The sequence below is a fragment of the Scyliorhinus torazame genome, chromosome 2 (genome assembly GCF_047496885.1).
Source record: "Scyliorhinus torazame isolate Kashiwa2021f chromosome 2, sScyTor2.1, whole genome shotgun sequence".
NCBI classification, from domain to species: domain Eukaryota; kingdom Metazoa; phylum Chordata; class Chondrichthyes; order Carcharhiniformes; family Scyliorhinidae; genus Scyliorhinus; species Scyliorhinus torazame.
The window spans coordinates 336,549,693-336,572,649 of record NC_092708.1 but is presented as its reverse complement, the minus strand read 5'-3'; the positions used below and the strand labels follow the sequence as shown (position 1 = coordinate 336,572,649).

General features: G+C 52.4%; 1 pseudogene; it reads right to left on the bottom strand.

The window, feature by feature from the left end:
- Positions 1-14,405: 14,405 nt before the first annotated feature.
- On the bottom strand, positions 14,406-19,553 carry LOC140407453 (large ribosomal subunit protein uL16-like; annotated as a pseudogene).
- Positions 19,554-22,957: the final 3,404 nt, after the last annotated feature.

Sequence of the window (22,957 nt, the reverse complement as noted above, 5' to 3'; positions counted from 1 at the left end):
GGTCATCGCCGCACCCGGAAGTCTACATGAGAACTATTAACATATTGATTGATGTGTTTCAAAAAAGTATGGAACACCGGACTTCCGGGTGCGGCGATGACCAGCTGAGTCGCACGTTTCGGCAGCTCCCTGTGAAACGGACTTTTGGGCTCTTGATAGGAGCCCCAACGGCAATTTTAACGGCTGAAAACACCGTGCGGTAAACCAGAAGGGTGTTCCCCCTGGACACGGATGGAAAAAGGAGAGGAAAGTGGCCGGATTGCAGCGGATCCTTTGGAACAACGGCAAGGAAGGCAAGCAGAAACCAAGATGGCGTCGGAAGGTGGCAGTTTCATATGGGGCCCTGAACAACAAGAGTTTTTGAAACGCTGCGTGGAGGAGATAAAAATGGAAATGAAGAAAGAGTTGTTGGCCCCGATATTACAGGCGATTGAAGGGCTGAAAGAGGAACAAAAGACCCAGGAGCAGGAGCTTCGGGTCGTGAAGGCGAAAGCAGCTGAGAATGAAAACGATATACAGGGCCTGGTGGTGAAGTCGGAGATACAGGAGGCACACCAGAAACGATCTGTGGAGAGGTTGGAGGCACTGGAAAATAACGCAAGGAGGAACAACTTGAGGATTCTTGGCCTTCCTGAAGGTGTGGAGGGGGCGGACGTCGGGGCATATGTGAGCACGATGCTGCACTCGTTAATGGGAGTGGAGGCCCCGACGGGTCCGTTGGAGGTGGAGGGAGCATACCGAGTTATGGTGCGAGGACCGAGAGCAGGAGAAGCTCCCAGAGCCATAGTGGTGAGATTTCTCCGTTTTAAGGATAGAGAAATGGTCCTTAGATGGGCGAAGAAAACTCGGTGTAGTAAATGGGAGAACGCGGTGATCCGCGTCTATCAAGATTGGAGTGCGGAGGTGGCGAGAAGGAGGGCGAGCTTTAATCGGGCCAAAGCGGTACTTCACAAAAAAAAGATAAAGTTTGGAATGCTGCAACCGGCAAGACTGTGGGTCACATATCAAGGGAGGCACCACTACTTTGAGACGGCGGATGAAGCGTGGACTTTTATTGTAGAAGAAAAATTGGAATGATTGGACTACGAAAATGAACGTTTGGACAAAGTGGTGGGACGAGTGGGGGGGGGGGGGGGCGAAGAGGGATTGTATTGTATGATTAATCCTGCGGTATGGTAACTTTTCTTTCTCCCACAGGTGGTGATGGGGGGAGGTGGGGAGGGAGAGGAGATGGGGCGTTGGCCATGGGAGGCGGGGCCGAGGGAGAGGCGCGGGCTTGGTTCCCGCGCTATGATAATTATGGCGGGAATAGAGAAGCAGGAAGGAGGGGGCACCGCACGGGGCGAGCCGTGATCACGGGGGGAAGCCGAGGTCAGCCAGAGTTTGCTGACTTCTGGGAGCAACATGGGGGGAGTAATTACGCTAGCGGGGGGTCTAGCGGGGGGGGGGGGGGAGGGGGGAATTACTGGGTTGCTGCTGCTGGGGAAAGGGGGGAGTGGGTGCGGGAAAGGATGGGCGGGGGGGCACCGTCTGGGAGAAATACAGCCGCGTGGGAACTGGGCGAGAAGCTGGAAAAAGATGATGGCTAACCGGCAAGGGGGGGGGGGGGGGGAAGCCCCCCAACTCGGCTGATCACGTGGAACGTGAGGGGGCTTAACGGGCCGATAAAGAGGGCACGAGTACTCGCACACCTTAAGAAACTTAAAGCAGATGTGGTCATGTTACAGGAAACGCACCTGAAACTGATAGATCAGGTTAGGTTGCGCAAAGGATGGGTAGGGCAGGTGTTCCATTCGGGGCTGGATGCGAAAAACAGGGGGGTGGCTATATTAGTGGGGAAGCGGGTAATGTTCGAGGCAAAGACTATAGTGGCGGATAACGGGGGCAGATACGTGATGGTGAGTGGCAAATTACAGGGAGAGATGGTGGTGTTGGTAAACGTGTATGCCCCGAATTGGGACGATGCCAATTTTATGAGGCGAATGCTAGGACGCATCCCAGACCTAGAGACCGGAAAGCTGATAATGGGGGGAGACTTTAACACGGTGTTGGAACCAAGGCTGGATAGGTCGAAGTCCAGGACTGGTAGGAGGCCGGCAGCAGCCAAGGTGCTTAAGGATTTTATGGAGCAGATGGGAGGGGTGGACCCGTGGAGATTCAGTAGACCTAGGAGTAAGGAGTTCTCGTTTTTCTCCTATGTCCATAAAGTCTATTCACGCATAGACTTTTTTGTGTTGGGTAGGGCATTGATCCCGAGGGTGAGGGGAACGGAATATACGGCTATAGCCATTTCGGATCATGCCCCACACTGGGTAGACTTGGAGATAGGGGAGGAAACAAGAGGGCGTCCACCCTGGAGAATGGATATGGGACTAATGGCGGATGAGGGGGTGTGCTTAAGGGTGAGGGGATGCATTGAAAAGTACTTGGAACTCAATGACAATGGGGAGGTTCAGGTGGGAGTGGTCTGGGAGGCGTTGAAGGCGGTGGTTAGGGGGGAGCTGATATCAATAAGGACACATAAAGGGAAGCAGGAGAGTAAGGAACGGGAGCGGTTGTTGCAAGAACTTTTGAGGGTGGACAGACAGTATGCGGAAGCACCGGAGGAGGGACTGTATAGGGAAAGGCAAAGGCTGCATGTGGAATTTGACTTGCTGACCACAGGCACTGCAGAGGCACAATGGAGGAAGGCGCAGGGTGTACAGTATGAATATGGAGAGAAGGCGAGCAGATTGCTGGCACACCAATTGAGGAAAAGGGGAGCCGCGAGGGAAATAGGGGGGGTGAGAGACGAAGATGGAGAGACGGAGCGGGGAGCGGAGAGAGTGAATGAAGTGTTCAAGACATTTTATAAAAAATTGTATGAAGCTCAACCCCCGGATGGGAGGGAGAGAATGATGGAGTTTTTGGATCGGCTGGAAATTCCCAAGGTGGAAGAGCAGGAAAGGATGGGATTGGGAGCACAGATCACGGTAGAAGAAGTGGTGAAAGGAATTAGGAACATGCAGACGGGAAAGGCCCCGGGACCGGACGGATTCCCAGTTGAATTTTACAGAAAATATTTGGACTTGCTCGCCCCGCTACTGACGAGGACCTTCAATGAGGCAAAGGAAAGGGGACAACTGCCCCCGACTATGTCAGAAGCAACGATATCGCTTCTTTTAAAGAAGGAAAAGGATCCGCTACAATGCGGGTCCTACAGACCAATCTCCCTCCTCAATGTAGATGCCAAGGTCTTGGCCAAGGTAATGGCAATGAGAATAGAGGAATGTGTCCCGGGGGTGGTTCATGAAGACCAAACTGGGTTTGTGAAGGGGAGACAGCTGAACACGAACATACGGAGGTTGTTAGGCGTAATGATGATGGCCCCACCAGAGGGTGAAACGGAGATAGTAGTGGCGATGGATGCCGAGAAAGCATTTGATAGAGTGGAGTGGGATTATCTGTGGGAGGTGTTGAGGAGATTTGGGTTCGGAGAGGGGTATGTTAGATGGGTGCAGCTGTTGTATAGGGCCCCAGTGGCGAGTGTGGTCACGAATGGACGGGGATCGGCATATTTTCGGCTCCACAGAGGGACAAGGCAGGGATGTCCTCTGTCCCCATTACTGTTTGCACTGGCGATTGAGCCCCTGGCGATAGCGCTGAGAGGTTCCAAGGGATGGAGGGGAATACTTAGGGGAGGAGAAGAACACCGGGTATCTTTATATGCGGATGATCTGCTACTATATGTGGCGGATCCAGCGGAGGGGATGCCAGAAATAATGCGGATACTTGGGGAGTTTGGGGATTTTTCAGGGTATAAATTGAACATGGGAAAGAGTGAGCTGTTTGTGGTGCATCCAGGGGAGCAGAGTAGAGAAATAGAAGACCTACCGTTGAGGAAGGTAACAAGAGACTTTCGTTACCTGGGGATCCAGATAGCTAAGAATTGGGGCACATTGCACAGGCTAAATTTGACGCGGTTGGTGGAACAGATGGAGGAAGATTTCAAGAGATGGGACATGGTAACATTGTCAATGGCAGGGAGGGTGCAGGCAGTTAAGATGGTGGTCCTCCCGAGATTCCTTTTTGTGTTTCAGTGTCTCCCGGTGGTGATCACGAAGGCTTTTTTCAAAAGGATAGAAAAGAGTATTATGGGTTTTGTTTGGGCCGGGAAGACTCCGAGAGTGAGGAAGGGATTCTTACAGCGTAGTAGGGATAGGGGGGGGCTGGCACTACCGAGCCTAAGTGAGTATTATTGGGCCGCTAATATTTCAATGGTGAGTAAGTGGATGGGAGAGGAGGAAGGAGCGGCGTGGAAGAGATTAGAGAGGGCGTCCTGTAGGGGGACCAGCCTGCAGGCTATGGTGACAGCCCCATTGCCGTTCTCACCAAGGAACTATACCACGAGTCCGGTGGTGGTAGCTACACTGAAGATTTGGGGACAGTGGAGACGACATAGGGGAAAGACCGGAGCACTGGGGGGGTCCCCGATAAGAAACAACCATAGGTTTGCCCCGGGGGGAATGGATGGGGGATATGGAATGTGGCAAAGAGCAGGTATAACGCAATTGAAAGATCTATTTGTGGATGGGAAGTTTGCGAGTCTGGGAGCGCTGACCGAGAAATATGGGTTGCCCCAAGGGAATGCATTCAGGTACATGCAATTGAGGGCTTTTGCGAGGCAGCAGGTGAGGGAATTCCCGCAGCTCCCGACACAAGAGGTGCAGGACAGAGTCATCTCAAAGAAATGGGTGGGGGACGGTAAGGTGTCGGATATATATAGGGAATTGAGAGACGAAGGGGAGACTATGATGGACGAACTAAAAGGGAAATGGGAAGAAGAGCTAGGGGAGGAGATTGAGGAGGGGATGTGGGCAGATGCCCTAAACAGGGTAAACTCGTCGTCCTCGTGCGCCAGGCTAAGCCTGATTCAGTTTAAGGTATTACACAGGGCACATATGACTGGAACACGGCTCAGTAAATTTTTTGGGGTGGAGGATAGGTGTGCGAGGTGCTAGAGAAGCCCAGCGAATCATACCCATATGTTTTGGTCATGCCCGGCACTACAGGGGTTTTGGATGGGGGTGACAAAGGTGCTTTCGAAAGTAGTAGGAGTCCGGGTCGAACCAAGCTGGGGGTTGGCTATATTTGGGGTTGCACAAGAGCCGGGAGTGCAGGAGGCGAAAGAGGCCGATGTTTTGGCCTTTGCGTCCCTAGTAGCCCGGCGCAGAATATTGCTAATGTGGAAAGAAGCCAAGCCCCCGGGGGTGGAGACCTGGATAAATGATATGGCGGGGTTCATAAAGTTAGAGCGGATTAAGTTCGTCCTAAGGGGGTCGGCTCAAGGGTTTACAAGGCGGTGGCAACCGTTCGTCGAATATCTTGCGGAAAGATAGATAGGGGAGAACAAAGAAGGCAGCAGCAGCAGCCCAGAACTTGGGGGGTGGGGGGGGGGTGGCCTGAGACAAGGCAGTTGCCAATTAGGGCTAGTTTTTATTTTTGTTATTTAATATTTATTTATTTGTTGTTGTTTTCTTTTGTTCTTGTTTAAATAAAAAAGGTCATTATTATCTGTATTGTTATAATGTTGTGTAAAGGATGCACAATGTACTGTGTTGGTTGACCAAAAATTTTCAATAAAATATTATTTAAAAAAAAAAAAAAGTATGGAACACCTTGATTGTCTTTACATAAATAATTTCTTACAGTATCTGGTTGTGATTGTTGGAGGTCAATCACCACCTCAGAGTACCGTCTGAGATAACTATCTACTACAGCTTCATCAATGACCTTCCCTCCAAGATAAGGTTGGGAGTTGGATATTTGTTGATGTGTTCAGACCATTTGCAGCTCCTCAGATACTGAAGCAGTCAGTGCCTGCACGGAGCAAGACCCAGACATTCAGGCTTTGGTTGAGAAGTGACAGGTAACATTTGCGCCAGACTAGTACCAGACAATGACCACCTACATCAAGAAAGCACCTGCAGTATCTTGGAAGGAGTGGCAACCATCAAGCAGAGTAACTATAGAACTATTTATTAACAGAACAACAATGTATAGAGGATGATAATGATGCTACCGATGACTTCGACTCCAGTTTCTAGACTGCCCAAGAGAGTCCGCCCTCATTCCCAGGATTCGCATGGTTCGGCCTGATTGGCCGAACAGGTCACATGATCCACCCAAACCACGCCCCTTAAAGGAGCTCGCTACTACAGCCCTCTCCCTTTAAGTCCCTTAATAACCAATGACATTAGAACACCATAAAGGAATTCTTTAGCAGAGTCCATTATAAAGTCAGTCTGTCAGGGGATTTCCGCTCCCTTTTGGAATGACACAGCTCAACAGGAGATGACTCAATAACATGAGAAGATTGGGTTTCAGTTGCATCTTGTAAAGGTGCATCTTCAAAGTTCTCCAATTCCCACAGGAACACTAGTCGACCCTTCCTCAGGCTCACTTATTTCCACACTGCATCCAAACACAACATCACTGGTGAGCATATTCGGAGCGGATTGCCCCACTGGTTCTCGAGGTGACTCCCTTCTTCTCAAGTGATCTAGATGTTTCTTCAGCCTTTTACCTGGAACTTTATTCATAAGATACAGGGCCCATCCTGGCTATGACAACATCTGGGCCCAACTTTGACCTGCCCCAAAACCTTTAGTGGATACTAGATCATCCATTTTAAATGTTCTCTCAGACTTTGTAGGAGCATGGGACGGGATTTTCCGTCGGCCGACTCCGGAATCGAGAAGCACGATTGGCGGAGAATCGGTTCCGACATCAAAATCGTGGTGGATGCCGATTTTGTACAAAATTGCAATTCTCTGTTGCCTCATCAGTGGCGTCAATGCATTCCAGAATGCACTTACAGTAAATGCCACTGGTATAACATTAGCGAGCCCGCCCTGGCATTCTCCCAGGCCTCCGCGATTCCCCGCCTTCAATGGGCCAAATTCCCGAAGGCAAGGTTCACTTGTGCATTTAAAAATCACGAGACAGGTGCCATGGCTGCTGAGGGAGCGAGGCGGTGTGTGGAAAGTTTGGATTTGGATTTGGAGTTGGAGTTGTTTATTGTCATGTGAACCGAGGTACAGTGAAAAGTATTTTCCTGCGAGCAGATCATTTAGAACATGAAAAGAAAATACATAATAAGCAACACAAGGTACACAATGTAAATACATAGATACGGCACCAGGTGAATCATACAGGAGTGTAGTATTAATCAGGTCAGTCCATAAGAGCAGTGTTCTTCAAACTTTTTTTCCGGGGACCCATTTTTACCAACCGGCCAACCTGCGGGACCCAGCCCGGCCGACCTTCGCGACCCACGCCGGCCGACCTTCGCGACCCACGCCGGCCGACCTTCGCGACCCACGCCGGCCGACCTTCACGACCCACGCCGGCCGACCTTCACGACCCACGCCGGCCGAGCTTCACGACCCACGCCGGCCGACCTTCGCGACCCACGCCGGCTGACCTTCGTGACCCACGCCGGCTGACTTTCGCGACCCACGCCAGCCGACCTTCGCGACCCACGCCGGCTGACCTTCGTGACCCACGCCGGCTGACCTTCGTGACCCACGCCGGCTGACCTTCGTGACCCACGCCGGCTGACCTTCGCGACCCACGCCAGCCGACCTTCGCGACCCACGCCGGCCGACCTTCGCGACCCACGCCGGCCAACCTTCGCGACCCACCATTTTCTCTTACCTTGTGTGCTGCTGATAAAAATGGAGGAAATGGTTTTGGGTCCCTTTGGCCCTCATACACGCTCCTCAATGGAACCTGTAATAAATTGATGCACTATCAATTACGACGAGACGAGAGTAGAGAGTAATTGAGGCTTTATTATGCAGAGATGTGAGCCTCCCGCAGCTGCTGCCGAAATGACGAAGCTCAGAGAGCCCACACATTTATACTCCGCCTACTGGGCGGAGCCAGCAGGCAGGGATCTACCCCTGTACCTGTAGTACAGGGGCCTTACCGTCATACCCTTGTATGCCGTATATACAATACAACGGTGGTGACTACCACAGAGATGTACCTTGTGGCACTCACACCTTCCACTCCTTCAGGCAGGCCGATGACACGCAGGTTCTGCTTTCTCGACCTATTCTCTTGCTCTTCCATATTTGCGCTCAGTGTCTTGCGAGTATTTGTTGTATTTTTGTGTTGTGGGGGTGAGACCCACTCAGTCACAGGGAGAATGTACAAACTCCGCATGGACTGTGTCCCTGGCCAGGATCGAATCCGGGTCCTCGGCGCTGTGAGGCAGCAGTGCTAACCACTGTGCCACCGTGCCGCCCAGGTGGTTGTTGTATTGTTCTTTCTGTATAACGAAAAATTGAAATGAAATGAAAATGAAAATCGCTTATTGTCACAAGTAGGCTTCAAATGAAGTTACGGTGAAAAGCCCCTAGTCGCCACATTCCGGCGCCTGTTCAGGGAGGCTGGTACGGGAATTGAACCGCACTGCTGGCCTGCCTTGGTCTGCTTTAAAAGCCAGCTCTTTAGCCCTGTGCTAAACCAGCCCCTGTCCGAGTAAAAATATATTTTTTAATAATATCACTCAATAACATATTTATAGAGCAGATTATGTCGTTACTTTATACAATAAAAAGGTTGTCATCCATGAAAGATTGTCTTGAGATGTGACCAGTACAGGATGGACATTCCCTTCTCCAGTTCCTCCCTGGTTCATTGACAGGGTCTCCTCAGAACTCCGAGATTCCCTCTGTCCTGACTCCACCACGGGAGACCGATACTGCCTGCTAGCTCCAATTGTTCCAAAGTTGGGGTTGCGGTCCCCCGGGCTCTTACGTGGTCAACATGCTGGGCCTGACTTTGATACAATTCTGTTTGGTCGCCAAAATAGGCCTGAGGCAAAGTTCCTGACGAGGACCAAGTCACCCAGTTGAAATGGGCTGTTTCCTTTGTGCGAAGCATGCTGCTTCCTCTGGGATGCCTGCCGTGCTTCCACCCTCCCTACCAAATTCAGGAAAACTAAATCCAATCAGGCCCGGAAACAATGGCTCATACAAATTCCGCCAGTGTGACGGCTGTGATGGCATGAGGGTCCTGTTATAAGACAGAAGAAAGTTGGCCAACCTAAGGCACAGTGGTCTGTTGAACTGCTCATTCATGGCTGTCTTGAATGTCTGCACAGCTCTCTCTGCTAACTCGTTTGAGGCAATGCTATAGAGGGCTGTTCTAGTGTGGCAAATGCAATTTGTTCAGACAAAGTGCTGAAACTCTTCTCCAGTGAAGGGAGTGCCGTTGCCGGACACTATGAGCGATGCATCAGACGTCGCTCTGGCCGCCACCCTCAACCAGGCAGGCAGGCCCGTGGCATTCTTTTCCCGCACCCTCCATGCCTCCGAAATTCGGCACTCCTCTGTCAAAAAGGAGGCCCAAGCTATCGTTGAAGCTGTGCGGCACTAAAGGCATTACCTGGCAGGCAGGAGATTCACTCTCCTCACAGACCAACCGTCGGTTGCCTTCATGTTTAACAACACACAGCGGGGTAAGATCAAAAATGATAAGATCTTGCGGTGGAGGATCGAGCTCTCCACCTTTAGTTACGAGATTTTGTATCGCCCCGGTAAGCTCAACGAGCCCCCCGATGCCCTGTCCCGAGGTACATGTGGCAGCGCACAAGTGGACCGACTCCGGACCCTGCATGGCACTCTCTGTCACCCAGGGGTCACCCGATTTTATCACTTCATTAAGGCTCGCAATCTGCCCACCTCCATCGAGAAAGTCAGAGCTGTCACCAGAGACTGCCAGGTCTGCACGGAGTGTAAACCGCACTTCTACCGGCCAGACCGTGCACGCCTGGTGAAGGCCTCCCGCCCCTCTGAACGCCTTAGTGTGGACTTCAAAGTGCCCCTCCCCTCCACTGACCGCAACACGTATTTTCTCAATGTGGTCGACAAATATTCCAGATTCCCCTTCGCCATCCCATGCCTCGATATGACGTCTGCTACCGTCATCAAAGCCCTCAACACCATCTTCGCTCTGTTCGGTTTCCCCGCCTACGTCCACAGCGACCGGGGATCCTCATTTATGAGCGATGAGCTGCGTCAGTACTTGCTCAACAGGGGCATTGCCTCGAGCAGGACGACCAGCTACAACCCCCGGGGAAACGGGCAGATGGAGCGGGAGAATGGGACGGTCTGGAAGGCCATCCAGCTGGCCCTACAGTCCAGAAATCTCCTGGCCTCCCGCTGGCAGAAGGTCCTCCCCGACGCACGTCACTCCATTCGGTCGCTCCTGTGCGCGGCGACTAACGAAACCCCCCATGAACGTCTCTTTACCTTCCCCAGGAAGTCCACCTCCAGGGTTTCGCTCCCAACGTGGCTGGCAGCTCCAGGACCCGTTCTCCTCCGCAAGCACTTGTGGCTCCACAAGGCGGACCCGTTGGTTGAGAGGGTACAGCTACTCCACGCAAACCCGCAGTACGCCTACGGAGCGTACCCCGATGGCCGCCAAGACACAGTCTCCCTCAGGGACCTGGCACCAGCTGGGTCCCCACACCCCCCCCCCTCTGCCCCTGTGTCACCCTCCCTTCCCCCAGCGCACCCCACCACCGCCCCCGCTCCAGGACGATCCGTCCTCCTCTTGGTCCCACCAGGGGATGAAGAGGATGACGACACGCTCCCGGAGTCACCGACGACCGAGTCGACGCCTGACTCGCCACCAGCACTGCGGCGCTCTCAACGACGGATCGAGGTGCCCGACCGTCTAAATTTGTAACCTTCTCTGAAATCTTTATGACAGCCTGTATGTAAATAGTTTTCCACCACCCCCGCTGGACTCATTTTTAACAGGGGGTGAATGTGTTAGTCACCACTGTTGTATTATATTGTATATACTGCACTGCATAGAGGGCATTACGTTAAGGCCCCTGTACTGCAGGTACGGGGGTAGATCCCTGCCTGCTGCTCTCCGAACTGCAGCCATTTCGGCAGCAGCCACATATCTCTGCGTAATAAAGCCTCGATTACTCTCTACTCTCGTCTCGTCATAATTGATAGTGCATCATGGATCTTATTCCATCAAAGTACCAATTTCCTCCAAAGAAATCGCCCATAAACCGGGCAGAAAGGGCCAAAACCAAATACCGCGGCGGGAACCACCATGTGTGCGACTGCTCACCACATAGCCGCCACCGGAAGTCCCGTTATTGGGGACCTACGGGAGGAGGGATATGGTAGCACAGCCCCTTTAATGGGTGAGCCCTCACAGTCCATGTGACCAGCTCGGGGCCTATTGTGTGGGAGTGCACAAACCTCAACCGATGGGGAAAAAGTGTGGGGCTCTGGGAGCGGGGTCCTGGGCAGAGTGGACCCTGGAACCAGAGAGTGAAAACTGCTTATGACTCTGTACCTGTGTAAAGTTTACCTTTACTTGTTACCAATAAACCTTTGTCCCTGGTATTGCATCAAGCCACCACACCTTCCATAATAATTTGCCATTCTAAGAAAAGATTTTAACTGTGACGCGTTCTTTTGGGCTGGTGCTTCTTTAATGACCTTAACCTTACCTCCCATTGGGTGCAACACTTGTAAACCCTAAATAAGTTACTTTGTTTGCCTTAAAGGTGCATTTCTCTCTGTAATCTTACTCCAACTTCCTACAACCTTTTTGCGCCGGAATGTGGCGACTTGGGGCTTTTCACAGTAACTTCATTGCAGTGTTAATGTAAGCCTACTTGTGACTATAAATCTCCTCCAGGTTGGTTGGGTGTTCCTTTTTTGTGGCTCCAGTGATTAGCACATTATACAGATAAAAATCTACCTTAGGTATATCTTGTAATAGCCTCACCATTGTGCGTTGAAACATTGCACAAGCCAATGATAATCCGAAAGGCAGTCTGGTGTACTGCTATATGCCCTTATATGTGTTGATCGTGACAAACTCTCTGGATGCCTCATGCAGCTCCAGCTGCTGGTATGCATGACTCATAGCTAACTTAGAGTAAGTTAGCCCTCCAATTAGCTTGGCATACAAGTCCTCTATTTTAAGTGTAGGATACCTGTCCAATTTTGCCATTTGATTGACTGTTAATTATAGTCGGCAAACGGTCTTATCTGGCTTAAGTAGTGGCACAATGGGAGCTTCCCATTCCATGACCACTAGGTTTGATAATGCCCAAATCTTCAGGGCAGCATAGTGGCACAGCTGTCTCACGGCGCCGAGGTCCCAGGTTCGGTCCCGGCCCTGGGTCACTGTCCGTTTGGAGTTTGCACATTCCCCCGTGTTTGTGTGGGATTCACCCCCACAACCCAAAGGTGTGCAGGGTAGGTGGACTGGCCACTCAAAAGTGTCCCTTAATTAGAAAAAAAATAATTGGGTACTCTAAATTTAAGAAAAAGATAATGCCCAAATCTTTTAAGTTTGGTTTCCACCTTCTCATGCAGGGAATAGGACATGGTCTTACTCTGCAAATTTTCAGTGCAGCCTCTGGGGGTATGTAAATTTTGGCTTTCACGCCTCGTATTTTGCCTAGTTCTTCTTGAAATACCGCCTAATATCTCCAGAGGATGTCTCCTTCATTAATGTTGCAAATTTCTAGCAAATTCAATTTTATTTCTTGAAGCAAATGTCATCCCATCAAGCTTGGCCCTTGACCCCCAACTGGAATTAAAGGCAGTTGGACAGCCTGTAACTGACAGGTTCTGTAGTTATTCCCAAATTCCATATAGCCTCACCCATATACGTCACCAGGCTGTTTTTATAATCTCAGCGGCTGTAGATATCGATAAGTTACTTTTCTCACTACTGAGGCAGAGGCTCCAGTGTTGGTCTCTCTTTTGAGCGGACAACCATTAACCATCAGTGCGAACATGTCGGGAGCCACTTTGCACACCTTAATATTATTTAACCTGTATACATCTGATCCTTCTCCTGAATTACTCTCTACGCTGTGCACTAGAGCCGGGATTTTTTTTCTAGTGCCGGGCAGATCCTGTTTACCCTTGCACTTGCTTCTTATATGCCCCTTCCTGCCGCAGGTGTAACGGCATCATTCCAGGTTCATTCCCATAGATGTCACGCCCAGTCCCCGAAAGAAAAGAGGCAGGGGGATAGTGAGGAAATCCCAAGGTGCTTTGGTGTCGGACAGGACCCTAGAGGGCCCATTCCATCCAGTACAATTTAGCACCCCGGACTTGTTCAATTTCTCAGGGCAGGGGGACAGTGATAACCGCTTGCTTCTTGGGTTCTCAGAGGGTTATGCTTTGGAAGACCCTCTGTTCCAACTGTTGTCTTCGGCCACCGCTGCCACCACCCCGGAGCTGTATCCGGAATTGTTTACGGGGCCTTCCGGTGGCCAGGCAAGGGGGGCGCAGCAGGTGAACCACCACCTCCCGCTGGCCCGGGACGAACCTGAGGAGATCCCGCCCGTCGATGATCCCGGTGGCGGGATCAAGGCAGAGCCTGGGTTGGTTGATGGGCCCTTGCCGTGTGGTGGAGGATCCAGGCCCGGCCCGGCGGGCGACTGTCCGAAGCTGTCAGCTGCAATGTCGGGAGCGGAGGGTGCACACGAGGCTCTCTATAGTGGGGTGCAGGGCGCACTAGTGCCTCACATTTTGTCGCGCCATCACCCCCTCTGGGGGACTCCCGGAGTCTGGCACATCTTAATTGAAGGTTCTTTTGTTATTCTGCCTCCATAGATAGTTAGTTCAGACAGTGCCCAATGGGCCCCCCTCCAACAACACCCTGACCACCACCTTCCTTTTTCCTCTCTTTCCCCCGCCCCTTTCCCTTCTGTTGGTACACAGGCGAGGGTATCTGGTCTCTCCAGTGCAAGGTTTAGTGCTTGTACCATTTGTTTTTTGTACAACTGTGTTGTGAACTGTTGTAATAATCAGAGTATCCCCCCTCCCCCTCCCAGTACATTGGCACTGAGGGGAGAGTACCCTGTTTCTCCAACACAAAATGAGTGTTTGTACCGTTTGGCCTTGTATAAAAAGATATGGCCAATCCACCTTTTGGGTTCTTTTTGGGTTGTTGGGGTGAGACCCACACAGACATGGGGAGAATGTGTAAACTCCACACGGACAGTGACCCGGAGCTGGGATCGAATCCGGGTCCTTGGTGCTGTGAGGTAGCAGTTCTAACCACTGCACCACAGTGCCGGCCCACTATAGAACTATTTATTAACTGAATAACTATGTACTGAGAATGATAATGATGTGACCAATGACTTCAGCTCTAGTCTAGATCCTCCAAAACCCCATGCCTTAAAGGGGCTTGCTACTACAGAATCCAACCATCCCGCCCTGATATTCAATGTAATTTCTATCACTGAATTTCCCACCATCATCATCCTGGGGTTACTATTGATCAGAAGCTTTTTTTTCTGGTCAGCAAAACTCTCCTTTTTTTTCAACTGTCTCGTGAGCGAGACACATTCACGCCGCGTGCAGTGAACGCCAAATGTTAAGTGGGCCCCGCGCGGGTATGTACTTCACCCCATAACCGTTGGGGACCAGCCGCTTCTCTGCAACCATGTCATCGAAATCCTCTGTGTTGAACTTGGTGAAGCCCCACTTCTTGGAGATGTGGATCTTCTGGCGCCCGGGGAACTCGAACTTGGCCCGGCGGAGCGCCTTGATCACGTGCTCCTTGTTCTGTACCTTGATGCGCACGGACATGATTACCTGGCCAATGTTCACACGACCACGGTGCCCTGGGGCTTGCCAAAGGCTCCGCGCATTTCAGTGTGCAGCCGATCAGCGCCGGCACACGACAACATCTTATTGATACGGATGACGTGGAAAGGATGGAGGCGCATTCGAATGTGGAAGCCATCCTTGCCACAGGTCTTCACCATGTACTTGTTGGCACAGATACGGGCAGCCTCCAGAGCTTCAGACGAGAGCTGCTCGTATTCATCTGACACCATGTGGCCACATAGCGGGAACTCATCCACCTTGCCTTTCTTGCGCCCAAGGTCAAAAATCCTGATCTTGGGATCAGGGACACCCCGACAAAAGCAGGATTTGGGGTACGGCTTGTGCTTACAGTACCTGTGACAGCGGGCACCCCATTTTCCTGCCTTGGGGATGGTTTGTGTCTGGCTGTAAATCCCAGTCGGGGCCTGAGGCCTAGTCGCTCGCCGCCGCCCAGTCTGCAAAGATGCCACGTGCCGCGTGCAGCTGCCTCAAAAGCCTGGACCCACTACTATTGATCAGAAACTTAACTGACTATTTTTTTTAACAAATGTATTCATGTAATTTAATCTTCATTTAGTATCTGTTGGTTACATTTTGATAGCTATATACTGTGGTTACCAGAGCAGGTCAGAAGCTAGGAATCCAACTGCGTGTATCTCAGCTCCTGACTCCGCAAAGTCTGTCCACCATCTACAAGTCAGGAGTGCATTGGAATACTCCCCACTTTCCTGGATGAATTCCCGTACCGACTGAGGTTATCCATGAAGGCGCCGCCTATCCAACCTTGCCCTGACCCTCAGGTTAAATCACCACCCATCAGCTCTCAAAGGGGAGAGCAACCTACGGTCCTCTGGGACTATGGCAACTTTCACATAGGCACCAAATGACTTTAGACTTCCAACCGCTGCTCGATGTGGAAACATCTCTATTTCAATGCTCCACAATATCAGATGATGCTCAGAACAGAATTTATAGCTCTAGTCCCATGACACACTGGATAACATCCATCAGACAGCTTCCTGGGGGCATTACCTTAACCTCAATTATTAATCTCAAAACTAAGTGACGCAGATGAGCAAATACTCCTCAGAGTCACTGCAGGCCCAGTACAACAGAAAGAAAATTTCCTCCTGGCCCTGCCGTAGCAACAGTACTTGTGCAGAAGATATCACTGAAGGGTACTGTGCCCAGTGTCATGTGGAAAACCAATCAGAAGGTATTTTTAACCCAGGTTTAAAAACCATTTGTTTTCCTGGATGAATTCCCGCACCGACTGAGGTTATCCATGAAGGCGCCGCCTATCCAACCTTGCCCTGACCCTCAGGTTAAATCCCTGTAGAAAACAGGTGGGCAGGCAGTTAAAATTCCCCAAATAAACCTATCTGCTCCGAGGTTGCCATGATCCTACTACCTGCAATATTGATGCTGAGAAAACAGCACGGATACTTGATTGAAGCCAGCAATTTCCTTCATTATATATATATGTCAGGTCCTGGCAGGCTAACCGAATACAGAAGAGGATTAGCCCCAGAAGATCATGACAAAATGGTACAAACCTTTTTCTTTCCTGCTTATGACCAGGAATGCTCCTCCAGGCTTCACAAGAAAAAGTTACATTTCTGTGACCCCACTCTGCCCCACCCACTCCCCTCCCTCCCACCTTCCTGAGCACAAAGTCCCCACACAAGATGTTTGTGCCGCCTGATACCATGCCAGGGTTCTGAAGGAGATAGCGGAGGCTTGGTGGTGATCTTTTAGAATCACTGGAATCAGGGAGGGGCCCGGAGGACTGGAAAATAGCTAATCTAACATCTATGTTTAAGAAGAGGGTTGGGGGGGGGGGGGGGGGGGGGGGGGGCAGAAGACAGGAAATTATCGGCCAGTTTGCCTGACTTTGGTTGTTGGTAAGATTTTAGAGTCAATTATTAAGGATGAGATTGCAGAGTACTTGGAAGTGCATGGTAAAACAGGGCTGAGTCAGCACGGCTTCGTCAATAGGAGGTCATGATTGGCAAATCTGTTAGTATTCTTTGAGGAGATAATGAGGACGTTAGACAAAGGAGAGCCAGTGGGGGAAGCATGGTGGCGCAGTGGGTTAGCACTGCGGCCTCATAGCGCCAAGGCCCAAGGTTCGATCCCAGCTCTGGGTCACTGTCTGTGTGAAGTTTGCACATTCTCCCCGTGTTTGCGTGGGTTTCGCCTCCACAATTCAAAAATGTGCTCGCTAGGTGGATTGGCTATGCTAAATTGCCCCTTAATTGGAAAAAATGAATTGGGTACTCTAAATTAAAAGGGAAAAAAAAGGAGAGCCAGTGGACGTGATCTACCTGGATGTCCAGAAGGCTTTTGACTAGGTGACGTGTAGGAGGCTGCTAAATAAGAGATGAGCCCAAGGTGTTAGAGTCAAGGTAAACATGGATAGAGGATTGGCTGACTGGCAGAAGGCAGAGAGTCAGGAGAAAGGGATCTTTCTCCTGATGGCATCTGGTGATGTTCCACAGGGGTCAGTGTTGGGACCACAACTATTCATGATTTACATTATGATCTGGAAGAAGGAACTGAGGGCATTGTTGCTAAGTTTGCAGATGATACAAAGTTATGTAAAGGGACAGGTAGTGTTGAGGAAGCGGGGAGGCTGCAGAAGGACTTGGATGGACGAGGAAAGTGGGCAAAGAAGTGGCAGATGGAATATATTGTGGAAAAGTGTGAGGTTATGCACTTTGATAGGAAGAATAGAGGCATAGACTATTTCCTAAATGGGGAAAGGGTTCGGAAATCTGAAGCACAAAAGGACTTGGGAATTTTGATTCAGGATTCTCTGAAGGTTAACATGCAGGTTCATTTGGCTATTAGGAAGGCAAATGCAATGTTAACATTAATTTTGAAAGGGCTAGAATACAACAACAGGAATGTACTGCAGAGGCTGTATAAGGCTCTGGTCAGCCCCATTTGGAATATTGCTAGTAGTTTTGGTCTCCGTAACTCCATAAGGAAGGATGTGCTGGCCTTGGAGGGGGTTCAGAGGAGATTCACAAGAATGATCTCCGGAATGCAAGACTTGTCATATGAGGAGCGGTTGAGGACTCTGGGTCTGTACTCAATGGAGTTTAGAATGTGAGGCACGATCAATTGAACAAAGACTAGAGTTGGATACAACTGAGGCTTTATTGCTCTAAGATGTGTGGCCTCCCACAGCAGCTGGTGAAATGGCTGCTGAATGGAGGACACCCATATTTATACTCCGCCTACTGGGCGGAGCCAGCTGACAGGGACTACCGGCGAACCTGTAGTACAGGCCCTACCTTACATCACCTGATACAGGTACAACAGTGGTTTACCACGTGCACCCCCTGTTAAAATTGAGTCCGGCAAGGGGGGGGGGGGGCGGGGGGAGAAGAACTATATACAGCAATGAATTTATATTTACAGTATTTGATCAGAGGAAAAAAATGTCTTTTGAAGTCCGGTGCCAGTTAGAGATTTAACCGGTCTGGTGCCTTGATGTTCCACTGGGAGCGACGTAGTGCTGGCGGCGATGCCGATGGTGGCCTGATGTTCGTTGACTCCGGGAGCGTGCCAAAATCCTCTGTGGTAATACCAGGTATTGCAGTACCTGAGAGGTGAATGACCATTGGCTAGACCGAGGGGTCTACCATTGGATAATGTACATAGCCCCGCCCTGAGAGTCGGGGTATAAGAACCGATGCCGTCCCAGCAGCCCTCACTTTCTGTATCACCGCTGCTGGGTACAGTTCTAGCTGATTAAAGCCGATTAGATATGACTCCTCTTTGTCACGATAGTATTGATTGTGCATCAATTTAATCAGCTAGTACTTTTGAAGGATGGATCTCCACATCAAGCCAGCGTGCCTTCAGCTCAGCCCCCACGCAGAAAACTCTGCTGCTATTTTTAAGCATTGGCTGGCATGTTTTGAGAGCTACCTCGAAACGGCTGCCGACACCCCCACGGAAAGGCAGAAGATACACCTCCTACGCTCGCGGGTCAGCCCGGCGATCTACCCCCTGATCGAAGGGGCGGCGAACTATGCTGCAGCCATGCAGCTGCTGGAAGGACATTACATTCGTCCACTGAACCAGGTCTACACCCGTCACCTGCTGGCAACGAGACAGCAGAGCCCAGATGAGACACTCGAAGACTTCTACCGGGCACTGATAGTGCTGGGCCAAAACTGCGGCTGCCCAGCGGTGACGGGGAACGAGCACACGGAACTTTTAATTTGAGACGCTTTCGTGGCAGGTATGGCTTCCCCCGACATCCGCCGAAGGCTCCTCGAAATGGACACTCTGGGCCTCGCCGAGGCCCAGGCCCTGGCAGGGTCCATGGACGTGGTGTACAAGAACGCACTCGCGTACGGCCCCGCGCGCACGGCGCCCCCCTGGGCTGCGTGGCACCCCGCCGCGGCAGCCCCCCAGACTTACCCGCTAACCCCGCAGACTTACCCGCTAACTCCGCAGGCCTGCGCGGCAAGGCGCCCGCTACTGCCGCCGGCCAACGCTGCTTCTTCTGCAGCCAGGCAAATCACCCGCGCGTGCGCTGCCCGGCCCGCACCGTCACCTGCAAAGGGTGCGACAAGAAAGGCCACTATGCCGCGGTCTGCCTAGCCCGCGCTGTGGCCGCGCTAACCAGCGACCACCAACAGCCGTTCTTCCAGGTCCCGGCTGTCCAAGGCCCACCGCGGCCGTTCTTTCAGGTCCCGGCTGTCCAAGGCCCACCGCAGTCCTTTTTCCAAGTCCCGCCAGCCAAACGCGCACCGCAGCCTTTGTCCCTCCAGGCAGCGTGCGACCCGCGGCCGCGGCCATTTTGCCCCCCGGCAACCACGCTGGATGGGTGGGCGCCGCCATTTCGTCCCTCACCGCCACCATCTTCGAAGTCCCCGTCCCTGTCCCCGGACTCCATGTGCGACCCATGGCCGGCTCCATCTTGGATGGGGCCTCAAGCCCCCAGCACGGCTGACTACGCGCTGCCCGACCAGGACTCCTTGCTGCAGCTGGCCTCCGTTACCTTGGATCAGAGTCGGCCCCGGACACTAGCGAAGGCCACCACAACGATTGCCATCAACGGCCACGTGACGGCGTGCCTGATCGACTCCGGGAGCACAGAAAGCTTTGTCCGCCCTGACACGGTAAGGCGCTGTTCTCTGGTCACCTATCCCGTCAAACAAAGGATCTCCCTGGCCTCCGGGTCACACGCGGTGCAGATAAAAGGGTTCTGCCTCGCGAACCTCACCGTCCAAGGCAGGGAATTCCGCAATTTCCGCCTGTACGTGCTGCCGCACCTCTGCGCAGCCACACTTCTCGGACTGGATTTCCAGTGCCACCTACAAAGCCTGACCTTTACATTTGGCGGCCCTATACCCCCCTTACTGTCTGCGGCCTCGTGACCCTTAAGGTCGACCCGCCTTCCCTGTTTGCGAACCTCACCCCAGATTGCAAACCCGTCGCCACCAGGAGCAGAGGGTACAGTGCCCAGGACCGGACCTTCATCAAGTCCGAGGTCCAAAGGCTGCTGAGGGGAGGGGTCATCGAAGCAAGCAACAGCCCCTGGAGGGCTCAAGTAGTGGTGGTAAAGACCGGGAAGAAACATAGGATGGTCACCGACTATAGCCAGACCATCAATCGGTTTACACAACTGGACGCGTACCCTCTCCCCCGGATAGCCGACCTGGTGAACAGGATTGCACAATACGTCTTCTCCACGGTGGATCTCAAGTCCGTCTACCACCAGCTGCCCCTCCATCATGGGGACCACCAGTACACTGCCTTCGAAGCAGATGGGCGGCTCTACCACTTTTTAAGCTTTCCCTTCGGTGTCACGAACGGGGTCTCGGTCTTCCAGCATGAGATGGACCGAATGGTTGACCGTTACGGCTTACGCGCAACGTTCCCATACCTCGATAACGTTACCATCTGCGGCCATGGCCAGCAGGACCACGAAACCAACCTCCGTAAATTTCTCCAGACCGCGAACCTCCTTAATCTGACCTACAATAAGGAGAAGTGCGTGTTTAGCACCGACCGTCTAGCCATCCTAGGCTACTAGTGCGAAATGGAGTCACAGGCACCGACTCTGAACGCATGCGCCCCCTCATGGAGTTCCCCCTCCCTCACTGCCCCAAGGCCCTAAAGCGCTGCTTCGGCTTCTTTAACTACTATGCACAATGGATCCCTCATTACGCCGACAAGGCTCGACCCCTGATCCAATCCACAACCTTCCCCCTGTCGACGGAGGCCCGCCAGGCCTTCTGCCGCATCAAAGCGGACATCGCAAAAGCCACGATGCGCGCCATCGACGAGTCCCTCCCCTTCCAGGTCGAGAGCGATGCGCCCGACGTAGCTCTGGCGGCCACCCTCAACCAAACGGGCAGGCCTGTGGCTTTCTTCTCCCGCACTCTCCATGCTTCCGAAATTCGCCATTCCTCGGTCGAAAAGGAGGCCCAGGCCATAGTAGAAGCTGTGCAACACTAGAGGCATTACCTGGCAGGCAGGAGATTCACTCTCCTCACGGACCAACGGTCGGTGGCCTTCATGTTCGATAATGCACAGCGGGGCAAGATAAAAAAACGACAAGATCTTGCGGTGGAGGATAGAACTCTCCACCTACAATTACGAGATCTTGTACCGTCCGGGGAAGCTGAACGAGCCTCCTGATGCCCTGTCCCGCGGCACTTGTGCCACTGCACAAGTAGACCGCCTCTGAGCCCTCCACGAGGACCTCTGCCACCCGGGAGTCACTCGGTTCTTCCATTTCGTTAAGACCCGAAACCTGCCTTACTCCATCGAGGAGGTAAGGACAGTCACCAGGGACTGCCAAATCTGCACGGAGTGCAAACCGCACTTCTACCGACCAGATCTGATCAAGGCTTCCCGTCCCTTTGAACGCCTCAGCATGGATTTCAAAGGCCCCCTCCCCTCCACCAAACGCAACGCGTACTTCCTTAACGTGATTGACGAATACTCCCGGTTCCCATTCGCCATCCCCTGCCCAGACATGACCGCAACCACCGTCATCAAGGCCCTCCAGGGTATCTTTACACTGTTCGGTTTCCCCGCATACATCCACAGTGATAGGGGGTCCTCTTTTATGAGCGACGAGCTGCGTCAGTTCCTGCTTAGCAAGGGCATCGCCTCGAGCAGGACGACCAGTTACAACCTCCGGGGAAACGAGCAGGTAGAAAGGGAGAACGGAACGGTCTGGAAGACCGTCCTGCTGGCCCTTCGGTCCAGGAATCTCCCAGTCTCCCGCTGGCAAGAAGTCCTCCCAGTGGCCCTTCACTCCATTCGGTCGCTGCTATGTACTATCACAAACCAGAAACCTCACGAACGTCTCCTTGTTTTCCCCAGGAAGTCCTCCTATGGGACCTCGCCCCCCCCACCTGGCTAGCGACACCCGGACCTGTCCTGCTGCGGAAACATGTGAGGGAGCACAAGTCGGACCCGTTGGTCGAGAGGGTCCACCTGCTGCATGCCAACCCCCAGTACGCCTACGTAGCGTTCCCCAACGGCCGCCAAGACACGGTCTCTCTTCGGGACCTGGCGCCCGCCGGAGCCCCACGCGCGCCCGCGCCATTGCCCCCACCCCCGCAGCACCTGAGCGGAGGATCAGTGTTGCCTCCGGAACCCCTACCCAGCGCCGAACAGGCACCGACGCCCCCTACAGGTGCCCCTCCCCCCTGCCCACTTTTCCCCCCTCCAGCGCCGCCTAGGGGTGACGAAGCTGTCTGGGAGGAAGACACCACGTTCCCGGAGTCACAACCGCCGGGGCCCTCACGAAGATCGCCGCCGAAACTCAGACCCTCAAGAAGGACGACCAGGCCACCCGATCGTCTGATTGCCGCACCATGAAAAAAAAACTTTCTCCGTTACCCTCGACATCATGGTACCTGCAATACCTGGTCCTACCAGCGAGTTGAGAGCGAGTGGCGAGTACGTGCCTGGCGAAGAGCGTGTTCGTTTTCTGTGCGTAGTTTTCTCTGAGAAGCGCCATGGCGTCGGCGTAGTTCGGGGCGTCCTGGATCAGCGGAAACACGTTGGAGCTCAACCTTGAGTACAGGATCTGTATCTTCGGAGCCTCCGGAACAGGGGTGGACGCCGAGTTGATCTACGCCTCGAAGCAAGCTAGCTAGTGATTAAATTCCTTTTTGGCGTCGCTTGATTGCGGATCCAGCTGCAGGCGATCTGGCTTGATTCGGAGGTCCATATTTTAGAAAATCTTAGAGCAATAAATTGAGACATGAACAAATTGATCAATTGAACAAAGACTAGAGTTG